This window comes from Larus michahellis, chromosome 1, assembly GCF_964199755.1.
Source record: "Larus michahellis chromosome 1, bLarMic1.1, whole genome shotgun sequence".
Lineage (NCBI taxonomy): Eukaryota > Metazoa > Chordata > Aves > Charadriiformes > Laridae > Larus > Larus michahellis.
Window position 1 is genome coordinate 121322086 of NC_133896.1, and position 24560 is coordinate 121346645.

At 38.8% G+C, this 24560-nt stretch overlaps 1 protein-coding gene across 15 annotated transcripts in view; it reads left to right on the top strand.

The window, feature by feature from the left end:
* The first annotated feature begins 39 nt into the window (after positions 1-39).
* ITSN1 (intersectin 1) overlaps positions 40-24560 on the top strand; it is a 139772-nt gene continuing 115251 nt past the window's right edge. For 9 of the 15 annotated variants that reach the window (XM_074601329.1, XM_074601431.1, XM_074601376.1 and 6 more), the window contains exon 1: positions 40-303. The gene's annotated coding sequence lies outside the window, so the exon portion shown is untranslated. Of the gene's footprint in view, positions 304-4145; positions 4165-13562; positions 13669-24560 lie in introns of those variants that run through there. The other 6 variants (XM_074601392.1, XM_074601338.1, XM_074601423.1 and 3 more) reach the window with 6 other exon arrangements.

The window sequence follows — 24560 nt, forward strand, 5'->3', positions numbered from 1 at the left end:
GGTCCCTGCGGCCTTCGCGGCCTCTGATTGGCGGCGCTCGCCTGCCCGTCGCGCAGGGGGCGGGGCGGAGGGGAGGCCGCGGCCGCGCGTCAGTACGGCGGCTGTGAGGGCGAGGGCTAGCGCGAGCCAGGGCTCCACCCCCCCTCCCCCCCCCCCCCGCCGCCCGCCAGACGGTGGCTGAAGAGGCAGCGGGAGGGGATGGTGCGTCTGGCGGAGGTGGTGGCGGACGCCGCTCCGGCTCCTCCATCCCCCCCGCCGTCGCCATGGGTGTGAGCTGGGCCCCCCGGCCCGCGCAGATATGAGGTACTGCCCGGCGGCGGGAGGGGACGGGAAGAGAAGCGAGGGGGGACACACACACGCCACACGACTCTCACTGGGAGGGGCGACGGTTCAACCTAGGCCAGCGGCACCCGGGGAGGGAGCGGGGGGGCAGCGGCGCCTCTGCCCTGCGCTGCCTCTGCCGCCCCGGTACCGGCGGCCGGGCGTGTCCCCGTGCCCGGGCCCGCTGACAGGCTCCGGGTGCCCGGCACGGAGCGAGGCGGTCCCGCTCCTCTTCGTCTCCCTTAGCAGCCCTGGTCGTCGCCGGTGTGGGCGGCCCGCGGGTGGGCGCGGAGCCGTGAGGCGGGATGCGCCCGCCGTGCGGGTCCGGCGCCGGCTGCTGCGACGCTCGGGCGGGCTTGCCGCTGCTTGCTTTCCCTCGGGCCGCCCCCCACCCCCCCTTTTTTTTTTCTCTCCCCACTATTATTCTTTTAATTTTTATCGGTACCTCGCCGGCATGGGTTTCGCAGCTACGGTTTTTGTGGGTGGAGGAAAGCGGGGCAGCGCGGCGGGGGGAGCGCCGCGGTTGGTGTGCGCTGGCTCGGTGGTAGCACAGCCCTGGCCGTCACAAGACAGCCGTCGCTCCCGGAGGGAGCCGTGTCCCGGCCACCCGTGTCCTCCGGGGCGGTGGGGGGGAAATCTCGGACGTGGAATGCAAAGGGGTGGGTTGTGCGGCTGCGGGTTAGCGGGTTTGCCTTTACCGCGTTAAGTAACGATTATTCCCGCTGCCTCCGTCCTCTTTGCTCCCTGCCCCTTCGACGCATACAGTCCGCCCTGGTGCGAAGGGAAGGAAGGAGGAATGCCATCCCTTACGGCTTGGAAAGGGCACACGACCAATTGAACGAGGGAATGTTGTCAGGGCGTCAGGAAAAGGAAACCGGTACACGGTCGGGTTTTCGTCCCTTTATTTGTGTTTGCCTCAGATTAGCGGACAACTTTGTGGATAATATTTCCTGTGGACATCTTTTGTTCTGATTCAGCTGCTTTATTTCAAAAGAAATGCGTGTTTTGCTTTTAGAAAACGGTGTTTTTTGTGAACTCTACCTTTCTGTGGGGTGAGGATGTCATGATATGGAAAATAGATCGTTACAGCGTATTGTTTAGTAAATAATTCTTGTTAGTAAAATAACTAGCATTCCAGATGCGATGGTGTGATACTCATTAAAGCAAGAAACATTCTGTTTTCCTCTGCCTCTTCCCACCCCACAGTTCTAAAGTATGCTTTTTGTTTAGAGCTTGCATGGCAATATATATTTAAGGTGATTGCTATGTATTTTAACAAAGTATTTGAAGTCAGTCTCCAAAGGCATGTATTTTTTCCTAAAACAAACAGCCAAGCTGTGTATTTTAGGTAGTGATGACTCTGGAGAGTGTTATTCCACTGTGCAGTGTTATTTCACGCTGTTTTAGATAACCTGTCTGTCTTTCTTTTGCCTTTTTGTTCTAGTCACCAGTAACCTCCCTCAATAAGTATGACCTGGTGATGTTTTTATACAGTATACTTTGAAACATACCAGTGAATTGATTACTGAGGAGTTCTTTCTGATTTAAAACGCTCACACTGCATCTCCAAAGCCCTGCTTGAGGGGGTGAGGTATGGAAGGAGGAGTCTTGCATGTCAGCTGTATTCAGATTTACAAGTACAGGAGTGGGGGATATACTTGCTTGTGGATGATGATGAGGTATACTGGTTGCATATAGAACTACAGGTAAAGAAAACAGTTGTGTTCTTTTTGTTAACTTATAATGTAGGATATGCAGTCATCTATGTTTAGGCGTGCATGTAAGTCAAAGCATCTTGAGCCATTTTAGCTTGCGTGATTAGCACTTGTATGCTCTCACTGATTTTGGCAGCTTTACAGGGGTCATGTTTCATACAGATGAACTGTTTCTGAACAGTTTCTCCAGTGTATTAGGCTCTAACTTCATTTGAGCTGAGCAGGCTGCTCTTTGCACTTGCTGCTTCATAAACCACACTTAATTCTTTCAGTTCTAGTGTTCCATCTATAATATCCCACTGTCTTCCATTCCAGATAAGACTCTTTTCAGAGTAGCTGTGTTTTCTTGATAATTTTCCTTATATCCTTGTTCTGTGGAGTAACTACTTAGGTACAGTAAAATAAGATTTGGTATCTCAAAATAAACCAATGACCTGCAGTGCCTGTTCTGTCTCTTGCTGCTGTTAGCTGTTTGGTGGAAAGTCTGCATGCTCTTTCCTTAATACCTCTAATCATGCAATTAGGATAGATTTGGATTCAGGAAAGAACGTGAATCTGGCAATTAAATAATTCTAAATTATGGTGTTGAATAGCCTTTTCTGGTCTATGTTTGTACAGTAATCATGGATTGTACTTTTGGTTTTTAGCAGGATAACGCCAGAGAAAATAGGAATGCAAGAGTTCCATTTGTAGAATAAAAATAAAAAAGTTAAGGAAAATGTAAGCAATGGTTTCAGGAATGAGATCATCATCGAGGGTTATCGACTATGAACGTTTTTTTCTGCTGTCTTTAGTAATAGAGTAGAATAAATCATAAGCAGACAGATTTGTTTGTAGTACGCATTTCAGGTGGTGGTGGCTCAGTAGTTAACCTGCAAGGAACCAAAGAGATCAGATGTTTATTTTTATAGTTTTTTTACTATAAAAATAAACAAAAGATTGCTTCTGCTCCTGTTGTCTGCTAGGAACTCTGAATGCTCATTGCTACTGTATTTAATACAGCTGCTGAACTTGAAATGCCCCCTACACAGTAAGTTGGTTTTGTTTTTACTTGCACAGCATGAAACTGGGTGGTGTGGTAGACAATTAGAAATTCTGTCCAGTCTGAGATCTAATGGTAAATTACTTGTGCACATAAAACCTTACTGTGAGGTGCTAAAATTTCTGTATGATATGTGGCAAAAGTAGTTGCCCTTTTTTTAAGAGTATGCTTTCTAAAATTAAAAAAGAATATAGCAGATTCCATATTTTTGGGTGTCATTGTTATTGTAAGTATGTCTTGATACTTTTAATTGTAGATTGCAGTATATATAACTGTATTTGATCCTTCATACAATGAGACAAAAATTGTGTAGTTTTGGAGTATGCATGTAGATGTCTGGTTAATCCACCTGTCTAGAACGAATGTCTCTACATAGCTCTGTGTGTGTATAAGGGGAAGAGGTGGTCAAGTTCTTTATAGACTGTGCACTGTTTGTATAGCAAAGATTAGTTTCTAATTACTAATCTTAAATGTTTTTCTACAACTGAAACTGGAATTTTTGACAGTTTGATACTTCAGAGTGTCAAAGGATTAACTTCTTGACCAGAATAGAAAATGTATGGACATGAAATAATTTTGTGTGGCGAGGAGTGAAGAGAGGGCTTCTCTCTCTCCCTGAGGAGGAAATTTTGTAGTTTTTTTTTTTCTTTTATTCCTGACACAAAAGGTGCATTTTTACAACATTCCCTTCATTGCAGTCAGTCAAAAATGCAGAAAAATTAAATGACGTAGTACATGCTTGGTTTGGTTTTCTCTTATTAAATGTATTAAACTTACATATGTTGGATATTATATTTTCCTTTTTCATGTGTTGTTTCTAAGGTAATTGAATTAATTAGTGTCATTTCAGGTTGTCTTTCCTTTTCTCTGTAAAGTCAACTTTTCACAAGTGTTGTATGTGTCTGGAATTTTGAAATAATCATATTATTAATTGCCTGAAACCTAAATCGCTCCTGTCTATTCTCTTTCACAGTAGTCTCAATCTATTTTCCCCCGCTCTGTTTCTTGTGGTTGTTTGTGCCCACAGGATATTTGTAGTGACCGCAGTTTTGACAGTTGAAGTCTAAATACTATGGATTTATAAGAGTAAGTTTTTGTGTGCTGGCAATCCTTGAAAATCATGGGCTTAATGGTATGTTGTAGTATTATAGATAAAAACACTAGTGCTAGTAGTATAGATTAGCAGGCCCTAGTAATACTATTAAAATAATTTCACTGAAGACCTGTTGTCTCGAGAGTTCAGGTTTTCCTTTGTATTTTGATGGGTAGTTCCTTCTAATTTCCATGGGGATTCTCTACCTAAATATCTTTTAAGGATCTAGAGCTGAGGATGACTACTGTAAATGACTGGACAGTGGTTTCTCTTTGCCTCATTTCAAGATACAGTTTTACTTGCTCCGTATAAATGCACAATTTGTAGATAATAGTTATTAATATACTTCCAAAATACAGAGAACACCTGGGTTTAAATCTATGGTTTCTGGAAGAGGGTTCATGGAGAGGTACCTGAAATGGTTGGGACTTCTCTGGAAGACTCATAATGAAACTCATTTGTAGCACATTGCTGTCTGTATTTTCATACATCATTGTAAATAAGATTTAAAACAATTAAATATACCTATGAAATAATTAATGAGCTATATATGAGGACTTATTTACAGCATTTAGAAAATTTCTAACTCAAACCACACATAGTAAATCTAAAGTAGTATCTTTGGACCACTTTAATAGTTAGCTGCTCTACTTATCTTTTAGCTGTACTTTCGAAAGATGTTTTCCAAAAGTAATTACCAGACTTTACAACTGAGAATAAAACAATGGAAAGTGAAGTTTTTAATGGAATGTATACTTCATAGTAGAAACTTTCAGCTAGAATCACACATGCTGTGAGCAGGTAGTCTGGGTTTCCCAACATCCTTCACAGTTAACTGCAGTTTTTATCTTGTTCTGGTCCCTCACTTTTTAAAGAAACAGGCAGTCAATTTCTGTGATTGTTTGGTGTTATGATTTGTATGTGTTTTTACTGAAGAGTGTGTTAGGCATAACTAAATCACCTTTATTGTATTAGCTGCCCACAGGTATCTTCAACAGAATTTTTAAAACTTGAAGGACTAAAATAAACAATTCTGCATTAAAATTAAAACTGTATGTTTGAGCACTTGATGAAGATACTGAGTGGCAAGTAATGCAAAACACAGGCTTCTAGTTCCTCAGATCTGACAGCCAGAGTTTCTGTACTGATAACTTCATTAGGGTTTGAAGATCACCACTATAATAGCTTACCAGCAGGCAGCTTTCCTCGGCTTTGTCCTTGCTTTGTGATCAGAGACATCTGTAGAACTGTATTAAGATTTTGAGGTAAAGACTGTATGCTAACTCTTAAATGAGAGAGTAATTGTTTTAAGCAATCAGTCACAGTTTTGCAACACGTTACAAAGTAATTGGTTTGTCAATAAATGTAAGCGATACACAACTCAAATTGTTGCATTCCAGCTGTGATTCTGTAGGCCTGCTAAGATCCAAAGGTACCCATGTCAGAGCTGCATTGGAGAAACAAGAACTTTTATTCATTTCTGATAGTATTTTAAGTTTCTCAGTGTGAGTACCTAGAAACAGTATATGAGAAAAATATTAAAATGATGTCTAGCTCTATGTTTAAGAAAGAGCAACCAGCTATCTTCGGGGCAAAAGAAAAAAGTTATCTTTTTTTTTTCTAAATAATGTATACTTGGCAGGATAAGCATTAACTTTTTGTTAGTTGCCCTACCAGTTGAACTGTAAAGGAGAAATCCATTATTGACTACTAGGAAGATAATTCAACTGTGTGTCCATACAGAATAGAACAGTCTTGGGTGCCCATTTAGCTGAAGAAGCTGTGTAGTCAGCTGCATATCAAACTTTCAAAGGTCAAGGTGAGTTTATGCAGGGACACTCAGACGCTTATCAGCGATGGCTATCTTCATATAATGTTACAGTTTAATACCTATGGTTGTGTTTTGGAAACTTAGTGCTTGTATGTTAAGTGTTCATATAGCTGTGCTGAAAACTGAAAATACTATCAAGCTGATTGTGTTTTTTGAGGTCACCACCTCTTTATTAAAAAAAAGTCTCTTATTAGTAACTGTAAAAATATATTTTTTCGCATACTCTAGCTTTATATTACAATTTCAAATTCACAAGCACAAGATTATGGACTGCCCTGTGAGGTGCAATATTTAATGTTTTTTAAAGTAACTTTCTTAATAGGTCATGGCAGAACTGGTCAAAACTTCAGTGTTATCTTTTCTGCCAGTCTTACAACCAAAGAAGATAAAGGTTGAACAGATCCTAATTCCAGTTATATTACACTATGTTTAGGCATTAGCTTCTCATTGTTAGGCCCTCATCCTGCAAGCTGTTTTGTATGAACATGTGCTTGTGCCCGTACAAAGCTGGCAGTTGAAGAGAGTCTGTTGCAATATATAGATGCACCTGTGAAGAGTTCCCTGCATGTACGTGGCCTTCAGCTGTGTACAGATTCTATATGGATTCCTGTGTTTGTGGTGAGAACATTTAGGCAGAAGCTCAGCTAACCAGGGTAAGGTTCTAATAGCTTCCATAAATCATCAGGGTATTTTGGGGAAGTAAGATTCTTTCTTTCTTACAGAGAATCATAAACAAAAGCTGACAACTTCAGAGTTCTGTTTTGTAATAAAATGCCAGTAACCTGATCATGTACCAAAAGGGATGGTGTAATAGTTTAATTTCTTGAACAAAAATACTGAAATTTTTTTTTTAATCTCATGTGAGTCCCAGTTGGATAAACTTGGCTCTCTTGTTTTTCTCGGGCAGACAGATAGACTCCTGTGATATTCAGGACTGGGTTTTTTTTTTGTTTGGTTGGTTGGTTTTGCATGGGCATTCAGTATAATTGGCTTTTTTAGGTAGTAATTGTCTGATCTGGTCCTTCGGTGCATCTGTTGCCTGTGCTACTGCAACGTTTGCTTTTCTAGCTCTTTGCCTTTACCAGTCAACATTGTTCTTATCTGTTCTTTTTTTTTTTTTTTCCTCTTTTTTCCCTTCTATCTACATTTTTTTCACTTTAATGGTCCTGTGTGTTTCAGTACTGTCGGAAGGTTGGCAGGTGTTCTTTCCCACTTAAACTTTGTATTTTGATGTTCGTTGATTTTGTTCTTTTGATGTTTGTAAGAACCAATCCCAGCAAGGAAAGATTGTATAAAGTAAACTACTGGAAATAGTTTGTAGAGCTACAAAGAAACATTCAATTTTAATACCTCTGTTCTTCAGTGTCTGCTCAAATTGCAAAACAGCATAATAAACAACAAAGAGAAGGAGGAAGAATTTTTTGTTAGAATAAAGTAGCATGGAATTAAGTTGCTGTAGGTATCTGGGCAAGTACTAAATTTAAAAACCAGACATATATCAAGGTTTGCCCCCATACTTCTCCAACTATTCCTTATAGTTGTCTCCTTTTTTGATTCTGATTTGTAAAACTTAAATTCAGAGGAAAAGTTCAAAACATAAAGTGCTAAAATATGTTTTCACATGATTTGGTCATCTATACTTAAATTCATGGCAGGACATCATGGATTTTGGAGGTGCTTAATGGCAAAGTTTGAAAACATCCATTATCCAGCTAAGAGGTTTCTGCATGTTCCACTGTTCTGTACTTACTCTACTTAAAACCATAGTAAGCAATATAATATGCTCGTAAAAGAACAAATAGCAACATACTATTGAAGATAATATGCTAATTTTAAGAAATATGGTAGAAATTAAGTTTGTCTTGTACATAGTGCCTGCTGAAAAATGATATTGCTTCAAGGAAATGTTGCCAAACTCTTTGATGACACGGACAGGGGAAGAAGGCAAATGCATTTCTTTTTTTGTGTGGTGTAGCACTTGACTAGATGTAATGTTGTCATTACTAATATGCTCTAACTGGCTGTGATCAGGAGTCAGTGGCTTAGTTGGTATCACTAAGTTTATCTTAGTGCTGAAAATTCCTGTTAGCCAAGAGCCCTTCGGATGGCATTAGTGGTACAAAGATGGTGACACTTGACTTCTGAAGAGGAGATCTTTAGTCAATGTGGAACTAAAATGGTTGGATCCTCCCACTCTGTAGTGGATTCCTCCCACTATTACCCTTTTATGGTATCTGAACCACGCTCACTGATAGGAAGCCAAGGGTGTTATGCATGCTCAGAACATTCTTAATTACCACCGTTCTTATCAGAATAATCTGAATGGAGTTGAGGCTTGTGCAGCGCTTTCATTTTAAGTTTCATGCTTTTTTGATTAATGAGTCATCCTTTTTGCACAATCAGAAGTTATGGATGAAGTGTAAGTCATATAGCTGGGTACAATAACTGGAATCCACTCTTGTGAAACAGAAATACAAAATACTCCAGATGCAGTGCTGATTTTAATATGTCAAATGCAGCAATGGATTGATTCCTTAAATGTGTTGTGAACATACATTTGGTGCTACTATTTAATCTCAACATCTAAGTCTGAGAGGGTTGCTTAAAGCTTACGTGTCTGTAGATGATACAAGAAAAATGATTTTGCTTTGTGTTTCTTTTGGGGAGGAGGGAAAAAGATGCACCCTTTTGAGTCAAGTACTCAATATTATTCTGAACTGCTGACAAATGCTATTGTATGCCTTATAAAAAAATTAACTTATTTGTATTAACTAGTTGGGTGAATTTAACCCAAAGAGTTTAATCTGCTAGTATCTTAGAATTTACAAACAAAAAGATGAGTACTTATTAATAACCTAGAGTGTCCCTAAGTAAAGCTGTCTTCTAAATAAAAAAACTAACAACAACCAAGCCCTGCACAAACTTAGCTGATGTATTCTACTAACTTATATAAGACCTTGATACTTCAGTGCCTGTTCTTGTTCTTCCTCTGTTTTAGGAAATCTGGCAAAGTTTTGTTTTAATCTCTTTGTATTACCTAAGACTTCTCAGGTGATGTTATGGGGAAGATCCTGGTGAACACTGTGGACTAGTTAGTGATAACATTTGTATGGGTGGTTAAATGGAATTTAAAAACTAAATTTGCATTGGAAGCCTATTGTCCAGAACCAAGTGGTAGTGTTTGACATGCTGTGTGAATAAGAAAGAAATAAAGGGATTTTAGATTAACAAAAGCAGCATAGTGTATTTTTTGTGTGTGTATGTGTCTGAGACTAGCCATCTTAATGCCTCCAGGTTAGAGCTACTGGTGTTATGGAAGAAAAATAGAAAAAATTGAGACTATTTGATAAAGCCTTTCTTTAAAAGAAAGAAGATGCAAAAACCCAAAAAAAAGCAAGCCTTTTTGATGTGAACATCATCTGATCCTACAGGGTCTAACTCTTAATTTAAATACAGTCTTTGTACAGCAAAGACTAAATTTGGTGTGATATGATATCTCAGAGTATTTAGGCACCACCATTTGTTTATGCTGTTGCTTGCTGCTTTGTCAAATTACAGCAGAAAACTTTAGGTTTCCATATTAGAATTCAGAATTTCATGGGCAGGTGACAAACTAGTAGGATCTGAGCTAGTTTCACTCTGCTCCTGTTTATGTCTTGATACAGATTTCAGAGACCTTACCAAGAAGGGAGGAGAACTGTAGGACTGAAAAGGGTAGGAATATGTAGAATTTTTTTTTTTCTTTTTTTCTTCCTGGTCTCACCATTTGCTCAGAGGCAGGAATAAGAGAAATGGAGCTTTGACCTTTTGGCGTCTTGGCTCTTATTAGTTGTTGGCTTGAGGAATTGAATGTATTCCAGGGATGACATGTTAGCTGAAACTTCAGCAGACTGAAAGACTGTAGTCTTTTCAGCTGGTAGTTGTTTCTCGATGCTTGGTAGGCTCCATTGATAGCTAAATAATAAACCTTCTGCCTGTTGTGTGGTGTGGGTTTTTTTAGTGGAGTTTTAAGGACCTTTGTGTAAGTAAGAGGGAGGATTCTTTCTTTGGTGGTTTTGATAGATGATAAAATTTCTGTAATCAAAAATCGTACAAAGCTTCAGAAATAATTTTGCATTTTTTTTTTCCCCTGCTCTACGTGCTTCAAGCAGGAAAATATTACGCTGTAGCTCCAAGGAAAACGGGATTCCCTGCTGGAGCTGCTTAATTCCTAGACTTTCTGGAATTTATTATGGCAATGCCAAGTTCCTGCTTTTCCTGGATTACCGTGATGCAATCCTAAATTAAACCACCTGGGTTTTGTTAGGAAAAGCAAAGTACAGGCTAGTTGGGGCAGGGCAACAACTACATTGAAATAGCTTTCCTGAGTGTATGTAGGGATAATCATGCTGAATCTCTTAAATAGTTATCTTCAAAATCAAAAGGAGGCATTCTGCTTGGAAAGTTCAAAACAGTGACAGAAATTTACTCCTGGTATTTAAAACAACACAAACAAACCCTCAAGCGCTTTGAATCAAGATTGCTGACTCAGCTAAACTTTGTGCACTGAAATGAAACCTAGGAAGCCTACATATTGAAATTCTTGTGAAATTTCATTTCCTTTTGTGTGGAGGTTTATTGTGTTTTATTATCCTTTCCCAGCTTCAAAAAGGAAAAAAAGGGGGAGGGGAGAAATAAATAAATTAAAAAAAAAAAAGTTCATTGAATCCTCCAGAGAGAACAATGCGTGCAATTACTCTCCACCTGGGATACTTTGTAGCTAGAGAGGTTTAAAAAGACAGTAAATATAAAAGACAAGAAAAGGACAGAAAGCCACAAATAGTGTGGATACACCAGTATGCAGATTTCCAGACTTGGTTTGCTCTGATTATTTTATTTAAGGTGGCAGCAGTATTTTCTAGTTCTGTACTAGGCCATGTACAAGAGGAAGCTCTTGGCTTTTCTGGCAGTCCTCAGGTACTTTTCTGAAGTAGCTTAGATACCTATGATGAGCCATGCTCTACAGCTGGGGAAGACAGATGGAATAACATAGGTTAACAAAATTAGCCAAAGAGGGAAAATGGGAGCCTTTCTCAACTAAGGTATTTTAAATATCTATCTGTTGAGCTCAGTTGTTACCCCTGTACTGTATTATGAATCCAGATGAATATAGTCTACCAATAATTCCGTCTTGTATTAGCTTGTCTTTGTCTCTCATTAAAGATTAAAGACTTTATTCCGTGAATATTTAAATAGAAACAGAGCCTTATTGTGATAAAAGGAAACAGACAGAGGTTACCTAGTTAGTTGGCTTCCACCTTTATTTTCATTTTTAGACCTCTAAAAATACATCTTCTGAGGTTACGCACTTGGGACAGTGTATATAAACCTAACATTAGACTTGATTTTTCTTAGTTACCTAGAGGTTTCCTTTTTCTTGTATATGAGCTAAGGGAAACCATGCTCTTGAATTCTCACGGTCTCTCATTCTTGTTTTGCTGAGAAAAATGCTTTAGCTGATGCGCTTGTGGGCATACATAGGAAGGTTGAACCTTTTTACGGATATGAACGCTGTGAGACTTATAGCAGGAGTCGTTGCATCTAAACACAGAGACAACCAAATTACTGCCTTGTTTTGAGAGTTTACAGAACGTGTGCAGCTACCACCATGGAGCTGACATGTTCATGTGACTGTTTGTTTTAAATCTCCAGAAAATTCCCTAATAGACTGTTACAGGGGACATGGAAGTATTAGTAAAGTTGGCCTGTTGGGTGATGGGAATAACCAGTGTGGAAAAAAAGTCTTATGGAAGTGCTGCTCCAGAGGAGAGGCTTCTTGAGTGATGTGTCTGTCCTTGCAGAGTAGTAGCAACTTGCATACCTACAATTTGTGTGTCAGTCTATTTACCTATTCCTGGTTATCTGATTGGTTTTAAATTGCCCTAGTTTTGTAATGACCTCAGATTTGCACTGTATCTTGAATCACAGCAGTGAACATACTTTTCTCCTCCCACTAGAAACAGGCTAAATTTGTTGGGAAAGTATTTGGCAGTTGTATTCAGTTCATTCTGTTTGAAAAATATCTCAGCAGCTGGTTGCTATAGAATCATTATATCTCTTCCAGATTTTAATGTCTAGTGGGTTGGATACAGTGGGGAGGTTATTGGCAAGGTAACTGAAAAAATGTGTTAAGTTCTTTCTCCCTTGGGATGATGCTGGCTTAGTGCCTCCTTGTAGGACTTCTTTATTACTGTTTTTCAATAGCTTGCATGAGCAGTGCTGCTGGTGGATGCTGTGACCTCTGGCACTGTGTATCTAGTTACTCATATTTGGCCAGGCTGTAGCATTTTAATGCTGTGGCTCATTTTTTTTTTTTCTTGCATTTTTGTGTATCAGTTCAGTTGTTATGCCATTCTAGAGATAAGCATTTAAAAAATGAGGTTCAACTGAGTTTCTATTATATGTCTGCAACGCTTAATTTTGCACCGTAATCAATCGCAAAGTTAGATCTCTCTTGCAACTGTTCGATACCACTTTGAACAGCTATGTTTCCCCTCTGAGCTTTTTGGGTTTTGTTTATTTTATTTTCTTCATAATGCTTATTTCACAAGTGATTTAGATATGTTTCTGGGGCTTGATACTCTGAAATTGCTGTTTACTGAAGCAGATCAATTCTGCTGTCACAGAGAGAACCTTTTCCAGGGTTCAATTGAATTGCCATACGCAGCCCTCTAGAAGATCAAATCTTAAGTATTTGTCTATGTAATCAAAGCTTTTTTATTACTCAGAAATAAATCAGCCTGAAACATAGGCTATGGTCAGGATGGTTCATGCTCTTTGTCTTGTATCCCTTCAGAATTTTTTAAGCATTACCTTCTTTCAAGGGTTTGATATAAGCTATGTGTTTTGTTCTAATGCCTGTATATTGTTTGTATGTTCAGGCAGGTATGTTTAGTTCTGTCTTAATATTCTAAATGTTTTAGTTTAGAAGCAGCCTGATAGCTTGCTTAGTTGTCAGTAATGAAATTAATTTCCCAGAAAGACCCATGGAAGACCACCCAAATTTTGAAGTAGATTACTGTAAGGGAAGAGGTGAGTAAACCAGAAAACTTACTGCTCTGTGTAGCCTGATGTCGGTCACCAGCTGTCATTTCTAGCTTTAGCTCTGACATCGCAGTCTGTGTTTCAAGAAAGTTTGGCTCCCTTGTTCATTGTTGTTGTTGTTAGACAGTAGATCTCTTCGTAGTATTTCCTAACAAGTAAATAGTGTACGTTGTCCCAAGGCATTAGATTTTCTTGTTAGTCTTCAATCTTTGCACTGGTACCTAGTTTCTTTGTCTCTACTTCAACTTGATTCTTCTACTTGGTACCTTCAGTTCTCTGAGGATTTTAACACTGCATGCTTTTACAGTGTACTGGCTGCTGGAAATCAGGTTTCTTGAGTCCTCTGTTAAGACTTCATTTTTGGTCTGTTAACCCAAGAGGAAATTTTCAACAGAATAAAGTAATGATTGCAGGGTTGGAAGATGCTGATTTTTCTGCTGGGCCTAATTCAAATTTTTTTCTCTTTTGTTAGTATCTCGAAGGAACTGGAGGTGCTGTTTTTTTTTTCCTTGCTCCTCAAGCATTCCAATTCTCAGCTGTGCAAGCAGTGATTAAATGAGCCATAGACAAAAGTATATCCCAGGTACTTGTGTTATTCACTCAATTGTTGTCATGTATTTAGCATTTAAGAACTGGTAGTCAAAATAGTGAGATTTTTTCATCAGGTCTTAAAGTGAGAACATGAACTGTTGCCATATAGTAGAACTCCTATAGCTTGAAACAGTTGTCAAACAAAGGATGTTGTTTGTTGGAGAATTAAAAATAAGAAGGAAAAAGAAAAAAAGTGTGTGAGTAAATGGCCTATTCAGTCTAGAATGTCAGTACATCTCTTGGCAATGCTTGCTGGCAGGTTTTATTGAGGATTACTTGCTGCTGCTTTTTTCTCCTTTAAGCGTATGAACTGGCATTTTTTTTACTGGAATTTTGTATTGCGTTATTTGGGCTTTTCTGCTTAAAAGTTGCACTGAAACAGCTGTGCATTTGAAGGAGTACTTTGAGTTCTTGGATTCTGAAACTCTCAGCAGCAGTATTTAAGCAGATGAGAACTGAGGCATGTTCATGTAACTTTATCTCTACGGGTACTTTATTACTCATTTATGTGAGAAAGTTGATTTGACTTATGTATAAGATTTATATTGCTCTAGAAGCTTTAAAAGTGATAGAAAATAGTACTGTAGCTTTAGGAAAGTTAGTTATTGTCACTAGGTTTTCAGAGGAAGTTAATTTAATGATCTTACTCTTGCTGTGTCCCACACTTACTGTAATTTACTGCTTCGCAGGACCTGTTATCACTGTTCACAGCTTTGTAGCTGAACATATCTAATAGAAAATGCTGTATATTGTACTTAGAATATTTAGTGCCTCCATTGGTTCTTGATTAGACATATATTAATTGTTCTGATGTCAGATGGTGGTTGACTTACTACCTTTTTCTTTCCCTGTAGTGGAACAAGTTAATTTTGAAGCAAAAGTTCAGATTCTTTTCCCTGCAAGTAGCCAACTCTTCTTTCCAGAAAGTTCATTTTATCTTTTTCCTTTCATTTCAAGCAGCGGTAAATGCCATTGGTATTTTTCAGGAGAGTTGAAAACTAGACTGTTGAGTTTTTGAGAAAGGCTTTTTTGTCTGATGAAGGTTTAGTTGTAAGTGCTTCAGTGTATGATGTTTTTGAATAGCTGAAATATTGACAACTTAATGTAAAAGATCTTTAGCCTACACTTCTCCTGTAGACGAGTGACTACAAGAAAATCTTCCTTGCCATTTCATAAGGTAACTTATTAGCTGTAATGATTGATGAAGGAGTGCCAGTTTTAATTTTCAGATCTTAACTCAGAAGGTAAATAATCAAAAATGTATTTTTAGAATCCAAAGTTTATTTTTAAAATCTCGTCGGTTGCCAACTCTTAGAGTATGCCGTGCTGTACTGAAGCCAGCCAGTGTGAGTTGAAAAATTACTGCTGAATGTACTGCCAATTATGCTAGCCTCTGCTCTTTCAAGCTTCCTTCACAGCTGTCCCCAAGCCTCTTCTGATGATGTCTCTGCTGCAGAAAATGCTCCTCAAGTTAACTTCTGTTGGAGTCATAAGACTCAATTTTCAAGATAAACTTGCCCCTATTTTCAACAATCCAGATTCAGAAATAAAGTAATCCTGATCCCGATTCAAGAGGCAAAGCACCTTAGAAGTTTCAGTACCTTCTGGAGTAGGTTGAATGAACAGGGATTGTAATAATTTTAGCTGTGAGGTTTTAATCCACTACTGCGAGTGGGAGCTGTAAGTTGCGCAAACTTTTATTCCTTCTGCGCTATAAATTGTACGAACTTTTGATATCTATCATTCTTGCATGGAGATATGTTAATATATTTGTAATGGAAAATAAATGTCACTTGTAATCTTAAACTACAGATCTCTGCTATTGCTTCCCCCATGTATTAATATATATATGCGTAAGCCTGATTCATGACCTACAGATGTGATCCTCTTAGCAAAGTGAGATGTGTTCCTGTTCCTCCAATAAAAAGAGGTTCCCCTTTCTCCAATCAATTTTTGGTACTTAGCAATATTATTTTATTGCTATATTAATAGTAAGTGCCTGTTTGAATGACCAAAAAGTGGAGAATCTTGAAAAACTAATGTTACTTACTTAATATGGTTTTTTAGAAGAAATCTTAATAGAGTACTGTTTTCAATTTGTGAGAAGTGATAACTGAATTAGGTATGATACATATCTGCCATGGATACTGTGCTTTTGGGGCTGGAAACCAAGTGACTTATGAGAACTACTTAGTCAAATTAGATAAGTAGATTACAGTCACCTGAACAGCTAGAAAAAATAAGAATCCTGCATGTAAAGTTCCATTTTAAGATGAGATCAAAACTGGTCAATGAGAGTGCAAAAAAACCCCACCTTACAAAAAGACAGAAGAATTCCTTAAATTCCCTTTCTTAAATTTGAGAAAAATTAAAACTGCTGCAATTAAGAAATGCCCTTTGCATCAGGAGAACTAAATTCACTAAGATATCTCCTTTTTGGTAGCATATGTATAACATCCCTTCTGTTACATGGAGTCAAATGTTTTTTCAGTGTTGCTACATATGTGTACACATACTTTGTGAGCTGTTTATTTCAGAATCTTTCTAAGCTTTGGCTGCATGCCTTGTCCTGAACTTGAAATTGGCAGAGAAAGGAAGGAACTGACATGAGTTGTTTAATATTAAGGACTAGACATATTTTTTTCTGGTTTGGGAGACATAACAGTATATTGGTTGTTCTCAGTGTATGTCTTTCATCCTATCAGTCTTGAAACCATAAGGGAGGATAATATGCTGAAGATGCACAAGTTTAACCAGCTTTTCAGGAGCTTGAGCTGTAATTGTTAACAAAGCATGGGAAATAACATTCTGTAATTTCTCTTATCTTGTTACTGATGGCAAGATTAAAAATGGAGAGAAGGCAGACAGCTTCATAGCCTTTGTAAGGATGTAACTTAAACGCTACAGATTCCTTTTTTTTTTAGTGTGGTTATTTCCTCTTTTTATAGAACTAGGTTTTTAGGCACAGAATTCTCATTTTAGTGAAGATGATGTATATTTCTTTACTTGGTCACAAGGTTTCACTTGGTAACTGTTTAAATTGGTACTAGAGGTGGCATCTCTGTCTGATGCCCTGCAAATCATGGCTTTGTCTTGACAGACGCTAACTTTTAGTGAACCCAAGTAAGCTCATGGCAACAAACATACCAAGAGAGAACTGTCTGTGTGAGATGTGGTGCTGATGACTACTGCAGGAATTTAAAAGTTCACACATTGAACAGGATGGCTAGAGTTTTTCACTTCTTCAACATCTGTATTCTACAAGAACGTCGTTTAGGGCTTGTAGTGTGAGGGAAGATGAAAAAGAAGGGGTCTTACAATCCTATTGACTACTTTAAAAAAAGAAATATACTAATCTCTAGGGAAGTCAGATCCTAAAACAAAGTTCTGTCTTCAGATCATCGTTTTGTGTCATCACTGGGTGATGGGTGTAACATCATCTTCTGAGTGTATTTGATCTCAGAAGTGTGAAACTTGGAAAGCTTCATCTTTGTGAGGTTTTACATGAGTGCTGGAAGAGCTGTGGGAGTTTGATGGAGGGTAGGAATGAGTTGTGTTTGAACTATGAGGTGGATGTTAAGTCTGCTGTAGCATCATGTCCTTCCTGCACTTCTGTCAGGTTTGTCTTACTTCTTTCTTTGTTGACCGTCCTCTCTCTGACCTTTCTTTACTAGTTCCCATATAAATGTTTCATCTCTTAAGTTACTTTTTTCTGTCCCTGCCTCTGCTGAAGAAACAAGTCTGAGGGTCAGGTTCAGGGTGTGTCTTCATAGTAATCAACGTGCTGCCACCCCACAACTTCAGTGAATAAGGATCATACTGTTCTGTACCAGCAGAACTGTACTTACATGTGTAGTTGGACACTGTTTAATAGTTAGCATGTTAAAAACTTGTGAATGTGAGGGTTTTTAAGGAGTTCAGTAGGCTTGTTTTCATAGCTGTCTTCACTTTCTACTTGAGTCAAACTTGAAAGGTTTTTTAGATCTATTATGTTGGGAAATCAGAGCATTGTATTACAATTTTGCAGTTTGATTTTTTTTTTTCCTAGTCAAAGACAGCCCCACAACCATAATGTGACTTGTAACAAATTTTCCTGATTACTAGGTACTGAAAAACAGATGACTTTTGAAGTACCCGCAGGGGAGAAATTTGTAAGCTACAGTAAATAAACCTCCCCATGCTGCAGATTTGTGACTTACAGCAAATAAACCATTAGCACTAACAATAATGTTAATGTTCTTATTCTCTTTAAGGAAAGGAATTTTTATCCTGGGAAGAGGTATTAAAGCATTTCAGTACAGAGAAATTACTCTTTTCAGTATTGTTAACCATACAGACTTCTTTGGTCATTTACAGAAGGACCATAAAAAAGTAGCCTGCTTTCCAGATCATGCATCATGGTGCATATGGTGTCCTCCCCCTGTAACCTGCATTCTTCAGAGAAACCATCTTCTTAGCTGCAAATATCTATGTACTGAGAATGAGCACCTGCTTGATATATGTATCTTTTTTTAAAAAAGTCCTGTCTTCTGTATGTAGTTTTTTTTTCTTGGAGTTGGTTAGTTTGTGTGTATATCCTGTTTCTTGCGTAGGCTTGAAATAATTCTCAACCCTTGTTAGAAATGTGAGGTGTTTGCAGCCTGAAACTTGGTGACACTGAGTTTTAGTGATCCCGTTGATCCCTCAGCTGCTCAGCAGTTAGAAAGTGCTGCTGTGGAGTAGTGTTTGCAACACCCTGCTTGTTATGACTAAAGCTGAAATCTGTCCATTCTTCAGAAAAACCTCTTGCTTCTTCCTATCTCTTTTTGTAGTGAAGGAAACCTTAACCTCACTGTATGTGTGCTTTGAAGGACTCTGTGTTGCATAAATACTTGCACCTCAATTCTAGTGAAATTATATGGAAAACCTTCCTCTTTTTGTTTCTGTTTTTATCATTTTTTGCTGCTTCTGAACTCATTATTAATACCAGTAATATATTCAGTGGGATTATGCGTGTCCTTGTATCTTAACATTTGAAGTATCTTTTACCCCAACCAAGGATTGAAACTTTTCCGATTGTTGTTGAGATGCAGGAGACTGATTTATGTGGAACTGATAGCAAGAATGCTTGTCATCTGGAAAGGAAAATTGTCGCATGCCCTTAGATAATTTTTTGTGCCAGTCAACTGTACTTGCAGTCAGTTGATAATTCTGTTTAATATAGAAATAGGATTTATAAATTGGAATGTACTTTTAAAAACTTTTATATATGTGCTTACCATCTACCATTTCATCTTGCAAAACATTTTTCTTTCCCTTATCCCATTGTGTATATCAATTGCCTAACCTCGTGGACACACCTGAAAAGTTTTTGCACTTTTGTGAAAGTTGCTCCTAGGTGTTTTGGAGGGGAATAAGTAGCCTGATGGAAAAAGGAAACAAAAACTTACTTTGGGATATACCCTGCTGTATGCAGTTAAGCCCTTTTACTTCAGTTTATTAGCGTGTTCTTAGGCATATTTTAAATAAGAGGCATTACCTCTAGCAATTGAGCTTTAACATATTTAATTACTTGTTTAAGCTTTATGCAATTTTTGCATTCTTGACAATGTAAGAGAATCCTTTATCCTCCATATGTACTGTTGTCTGATAAGCAACCTTTCTAGTGTAAGGAAATACCTTAATTTTACAAATGCCCAAGGGTCTGTCCTTATCACTGTATGAAAAACAGTACAGGAAGTTTCACTATCTGTTCATCCAACATTTGCATTTTTTCCCAATGCAGTTGCTATTTAAAGTGCTGTTTTGTCTCTTCATTGTCTGCTGGAAGCAAGTTTGTGTTAAATGGTACACTGCTGTCCTTAGGTAACATCAGGTAGCTCTTTGGAGTATTTTCTTTTTTTCCAAAGGTATCTTTTCCTTTATCAAACTACATACCATTGCTTTAATTGGGTTTGTTTTAAAAGAAATATTTCATTTTCTGTAAAGCTGAGAACTGATGATCCTGCTCACGGAAAAGAGTTGATCTTAGAACAAGTAAAGCTCTAATTAAATAAAATTATGTACTTCATAAAAGAAACAAAAAGTAACTAACTCCTTGCAGTATGTCAGCTGCTTTAGACTCAAATATGTTCTCTGTATTCACCTGGGAACTATTATTTGTATTGTTTTGTTAGTAAAGTTCTCTATTCTGCTAAAGGTGCCTGCCTTCAGGTGATCTTCAATTTCAGAAAGACAGGATTATTGAACTGTATCCTGTATAGCAGGTACTGCTTATTGTATATGTTTCTTACTTGAAGTAGAAAAGAGACTGTGTCCTCTTTTTAAACAGTTTGTCACAATTTCATTGACTAAAATGTAGCATTGGAGTTTATTCGCTGTGTTACTGTATTTAGAGAGCTTTGACCTCTTAAAGCCTGTTGTGTGCCAAATGAGCAGAAGCCAAAATTTGGTAAACTTTGTATGAGTCAGTCCACACATACTTTCATTATTTATGTATATTTATATTATATAAAAATGATTTCGTAAGTCAGAACAGTTCTATCTGTTAATGCTTTTTCTAATTCTATGACATTTCCTATGTAGTCTCCTAAAGGGTCAGGATCATCCACAGATGGAATACTGGTTTCTACAAATAAGTTAGTATGTTGTCATGGGTTGACCTTGGTGGCTGCCACATGCCCACCCAGCTGCTTGCTCACTCTCCCCCTCAACAGGATGGGGAAGAAAATGGGGTGGAAAACCTTGTGGGTTGAGATAAAGACAGGGAGAGTACTTAACAATTACAGTCACGGACAAAACAGGCTTGACTTAGGGAAAATTAATTTAATTTATCACCACTTAAAATAGGTTTGGATAGTGAGAAACAAAGACAAATTGAAACAACACCTTTCCCCCTCTTTTTATCCCAGGCTCAACTTCACTCCTTCGTTCCCGACTTCTCTGCCTCCCTCGTGCCCCAGGCAGCACAGTGAGGGGTGCGAAATGGGGGCTCAGTCTGTAACACCTCTTCTCTGCTGTTTCTTCCTCTGCATGCTTTTCCCCTGCTCCAGCTGTATCCTCTCCACAGGCTGCAATCCTTCAGGATAAATCTGTTCCAGCTTGGGGTCCTCCATGGGCTGCAGCATGGATAACTGCTCCACTGTGGTCCCTCCATGAGCTGCAAGGCAACACCTGCTTCAGCATGGTCACTGCGGGGGATCCCTGCTTGGGTTCCTGGAGCAGCTGCACCTCTCACCTCGGTGCTCACAGGGCTGTTGCTCACGCTTTTCCCCTCACCATCAGACAGTGTTTTGCCCTTCCTTACACACACAATTTCCCTGAGGCGCTGCCATCCTGCCTGATGGGCTCAGCTGTGCCCTGCGGTGGGTCTGTTGGAGCCTCAGAGAGACCACCCCGGCAGCTCCCCACTGCCAGCACCTGGGCACCTGCACTCCATATAACTGTTTAAACTCATCCTTGTAACAAAAAGGATTTAACTTTACTGTTTGATGCTAAGTGACATGGCACTCTGTGTAGATACCCACACGTGTGAAGCTTGTGCTACATATATATTATTTTTATAGCTGTATGCTTTTTATTACTTATAAATTATATGAGTTGCTTGTGATGAAATCAAAAGGGTCAGATAACTGGGGTGAATGCAGTACTTAGATCACTGCATTGTACACAAATACATTCAGTTGCCTTATACAGTGCTGGGGTCAGGGCTGTACCTGCATGTTAGTGCCACAGAACAGAGAATTGCCTGGTGTGCGCTGCATCGGTGGCTTTATAGGTCAATAAGATTTTTTTTTTTAGCTCAATGTGAGAATCCTCATAATTAAACCTTGAGAATTTTGTTAAGTGCTTGCTTTGTCATTATAACCCCAACAGCTGAAACTATAACTTTTTGCAGAGTGTTTGTGGGACCCTTTTCTCTGGGAAGCTCTGTTGTGGAAGAAAAAAGTTATTTCCAAAAAAGTTAGGAAGGCATCCTCATCCTCAGGATTTGTTTTAACGTCTGTTTTGGTCTAGCTCCAAAGAACAAGCTTCTCTCACAAGGTGCTGCTGAATGGTTTTGGGCAATTCACTGATAAGTGATTTCTTTTTGAAATTATCTTCTTTTTTTCTTTTTGAAAACAAAAACAATGAGCAAGTCTTTGCCATGCATTTTCATTGTTCCGGGGTCTTTTCTTTGGTTAAGTGCAGGGAGGTTAGACATCCATTATGGATGCTACTCATGTTCAGGGCAGGTTCAAGGAATGTTTATATATTTTATGAGGTCTCCTTCAGAGAGAGTTTTGCCCTGAGATCAAAGTTCTTGAATTGACATTCTCAAGGAAATCAATGTGACTAGAAGAAAAAAAAGTAGAGGAGTAAGCCACAGAGAATGACTGCTATCAACCTGTGTCTGGACAACAGGGTGAAGTGTGACCAGAAGGAAGGCTAATAACAGGAATACTTGTCTAAATGACATAATATATGTCTGTTCTGGTATCTGAAAGTGCTCCTAATGTCATACAGAAGAGTTAGGAAGGCAGAGTTTTGAAGAAATTCAGAGCAGAAGGTACATGGGTGGGAGATGTTGGCTACTTCAGTCAATAGTGATGTGGTCTGACACAACTGCTGAGATGCTGATAAGGCTTTGTTGATGCTGGATGATTCTTCCTATTAAAGCACTATTTTGAAAATCTGCTTGACAAATCTGCTGTAGCAAACTGTTTTTGCTGTACCACTGCATTTATGTAACTGATGATCCCATTTCCTCTAAGAGTTCAGAAAAGCAGATGCTTATGGAGGACAAACTGACCTACACTGGAGTAGTTCAAAGGACAGAGCCATCTGTGCCTTCTCTTATATCACCAACTTTATCCTATCTCTGCCCTACTAGACCTTTGTATCTTATGGTTTTGAGGAAGGGAAAGGGAGTGAACATGCAGATCCTGAACTCTTTTGACTTACACTTGTGCTGACTCTGGGCATTTTATTCCTTCCTACTATTCCCCCCAGCATAACTGTTACTTTGGGGCAGAGATGGACAATGTGAAATGAAAGAACTTAGCACATCTGATTTTTTTTTCTTTTCCTTTTTTTTCATTGTCCCCATTTCAAATGATCAGCTGTCAAGTTCAGACAAGAATGGGAATTTGCACAGCATAGCTACGTGGGATTAGGTTAGGCCTACAAGTAATGAAATCTTGGCGTAGAAGACCACTACTGCTGTCCAAGAAAGACTTGATGGCTCTGACCTATCCCTTTCACTGTCTTCATTCCTCTGAGAACATCAAGCTGGGTTTTGAGTCATTTGATTCTGGTCTGTCTAATATTAGAGACAGTTACGTTGGCCTACTCAGAAAGGGGGAGCACAGATCTAAACTGTATCTGTAATTTCTTTGCGTTTCAGTCCTGTGACTGAAAGCACAGCTCACAGGTCCACCATCTTCACCTCTGTGACTTCTGAGCTTGTGCAGGCGTATGAAAAAGGCATCCTTGCAGTTAGGGTGGTTTTAGCTGCAGTGGAGGTAAGGAGCAATGATAGATTAAAATGATGCCTTGAGAAGGCAGGAACACTGGAGTAATGCTTGATCAGTATGGTGAAACATAGGAGCGTTCATGCAGAGTTGTGTAGTGGGAATCTGTAGGAAAGCAGGGGAAGAAATTTATCAGCTACCCTCTGGTATATTTATGTGACCTTCTTGACTTGCAAGTAATATAGTAGTGTCCACCTCACTACAGGAGGTGGCCAAGAGGCGGTGGAAGCAGCTTTGCTGTGATAGTTGATGTAGGAATAAGGAAAGAGTTAATCTGAAAAAAAAAAAAAGAAGCATAATCCTGTTATCTCGTAGTTGGGCTACTTCTTGCTGAGGCAGTAAAGGAAGAAACAATGCTACTTTTTTATGTGGACTGGAGAGATTAGAAATCTGATAAGGGAAAAATGCGTAGTGAAATAGAAGTGGTGCAGTGCTATGTTGGGCTTTCAAAACAACTGTGCTCTACTGTCTGAAAAGCTAAGAGTTAAAAAGTTAAGGGTGGCTAAGTTAAAGATGTGATGTGACGTATCAGCCTCTTAGAATAATAGACTAATATACAAATAACATAAAACTAGGACTTAGGTGTTACAGAGCACTCAGGCTTCGCTTTTCTTTGGCTAAGGCTGTATTCCAAGCTTTGGCCACTTCTCTTTTGTTCTGAGTGTATCTTCTAAGTGCCATTGCTTAGTGATCCTTGAGCCATGGAGACAGCCAGATTAACGGTTCTGAAATAAAGCATGACTGTCTTCATTTTCTGTAATGTAAATAGCAGAACCAATCTGCTCTATCTGATTCTGTTAGCAGTCAGTATAACTATAAACCATTACTCACTGGCAGTTGAGATCACTGCTCAAGTTCATGTTTGTGAAACAAAATAGACTTTGAGGGTCTGAGAGAGCACAATACTTTCATATCTATCAGTGATATGATCCATTTCCTTGTGCTCCTTACTGAATCATTCTTGAAGTTAATGCCAGGCTATTCTTAAGGCTACCTTGTAGGTGTGGCATATATACCTAACTCCCTAATTCTTGTTTCAGATTTCTAGTTTTAGAATTTGTTTTGAAGGGGGAGGAGTCAGAATTTGCCAACTGCAGTTGTGTTAATGAAGCTTTTTAACACCCACACCCACCCCCCAAACAAAAAAGCACCTTATTACTACACCTGTGTAAATAAAGACAATTAAAAAGAAAAAATGAAAGTTTTGAGTATTAAGAAACTACTTAATGTTTGTTCTGAAAAATAAGAAAATAATTCATACTTTACAAGGTTTGGTGATTCAGAATGAACAAATATTAAAGTGAAAATAAACGAAGATATTTATTTTATTTCTTAATAAGGATTTTAGAAACAGTTGAGTGATGAAGTGGATTTTCCATCATGTTAAATCTTT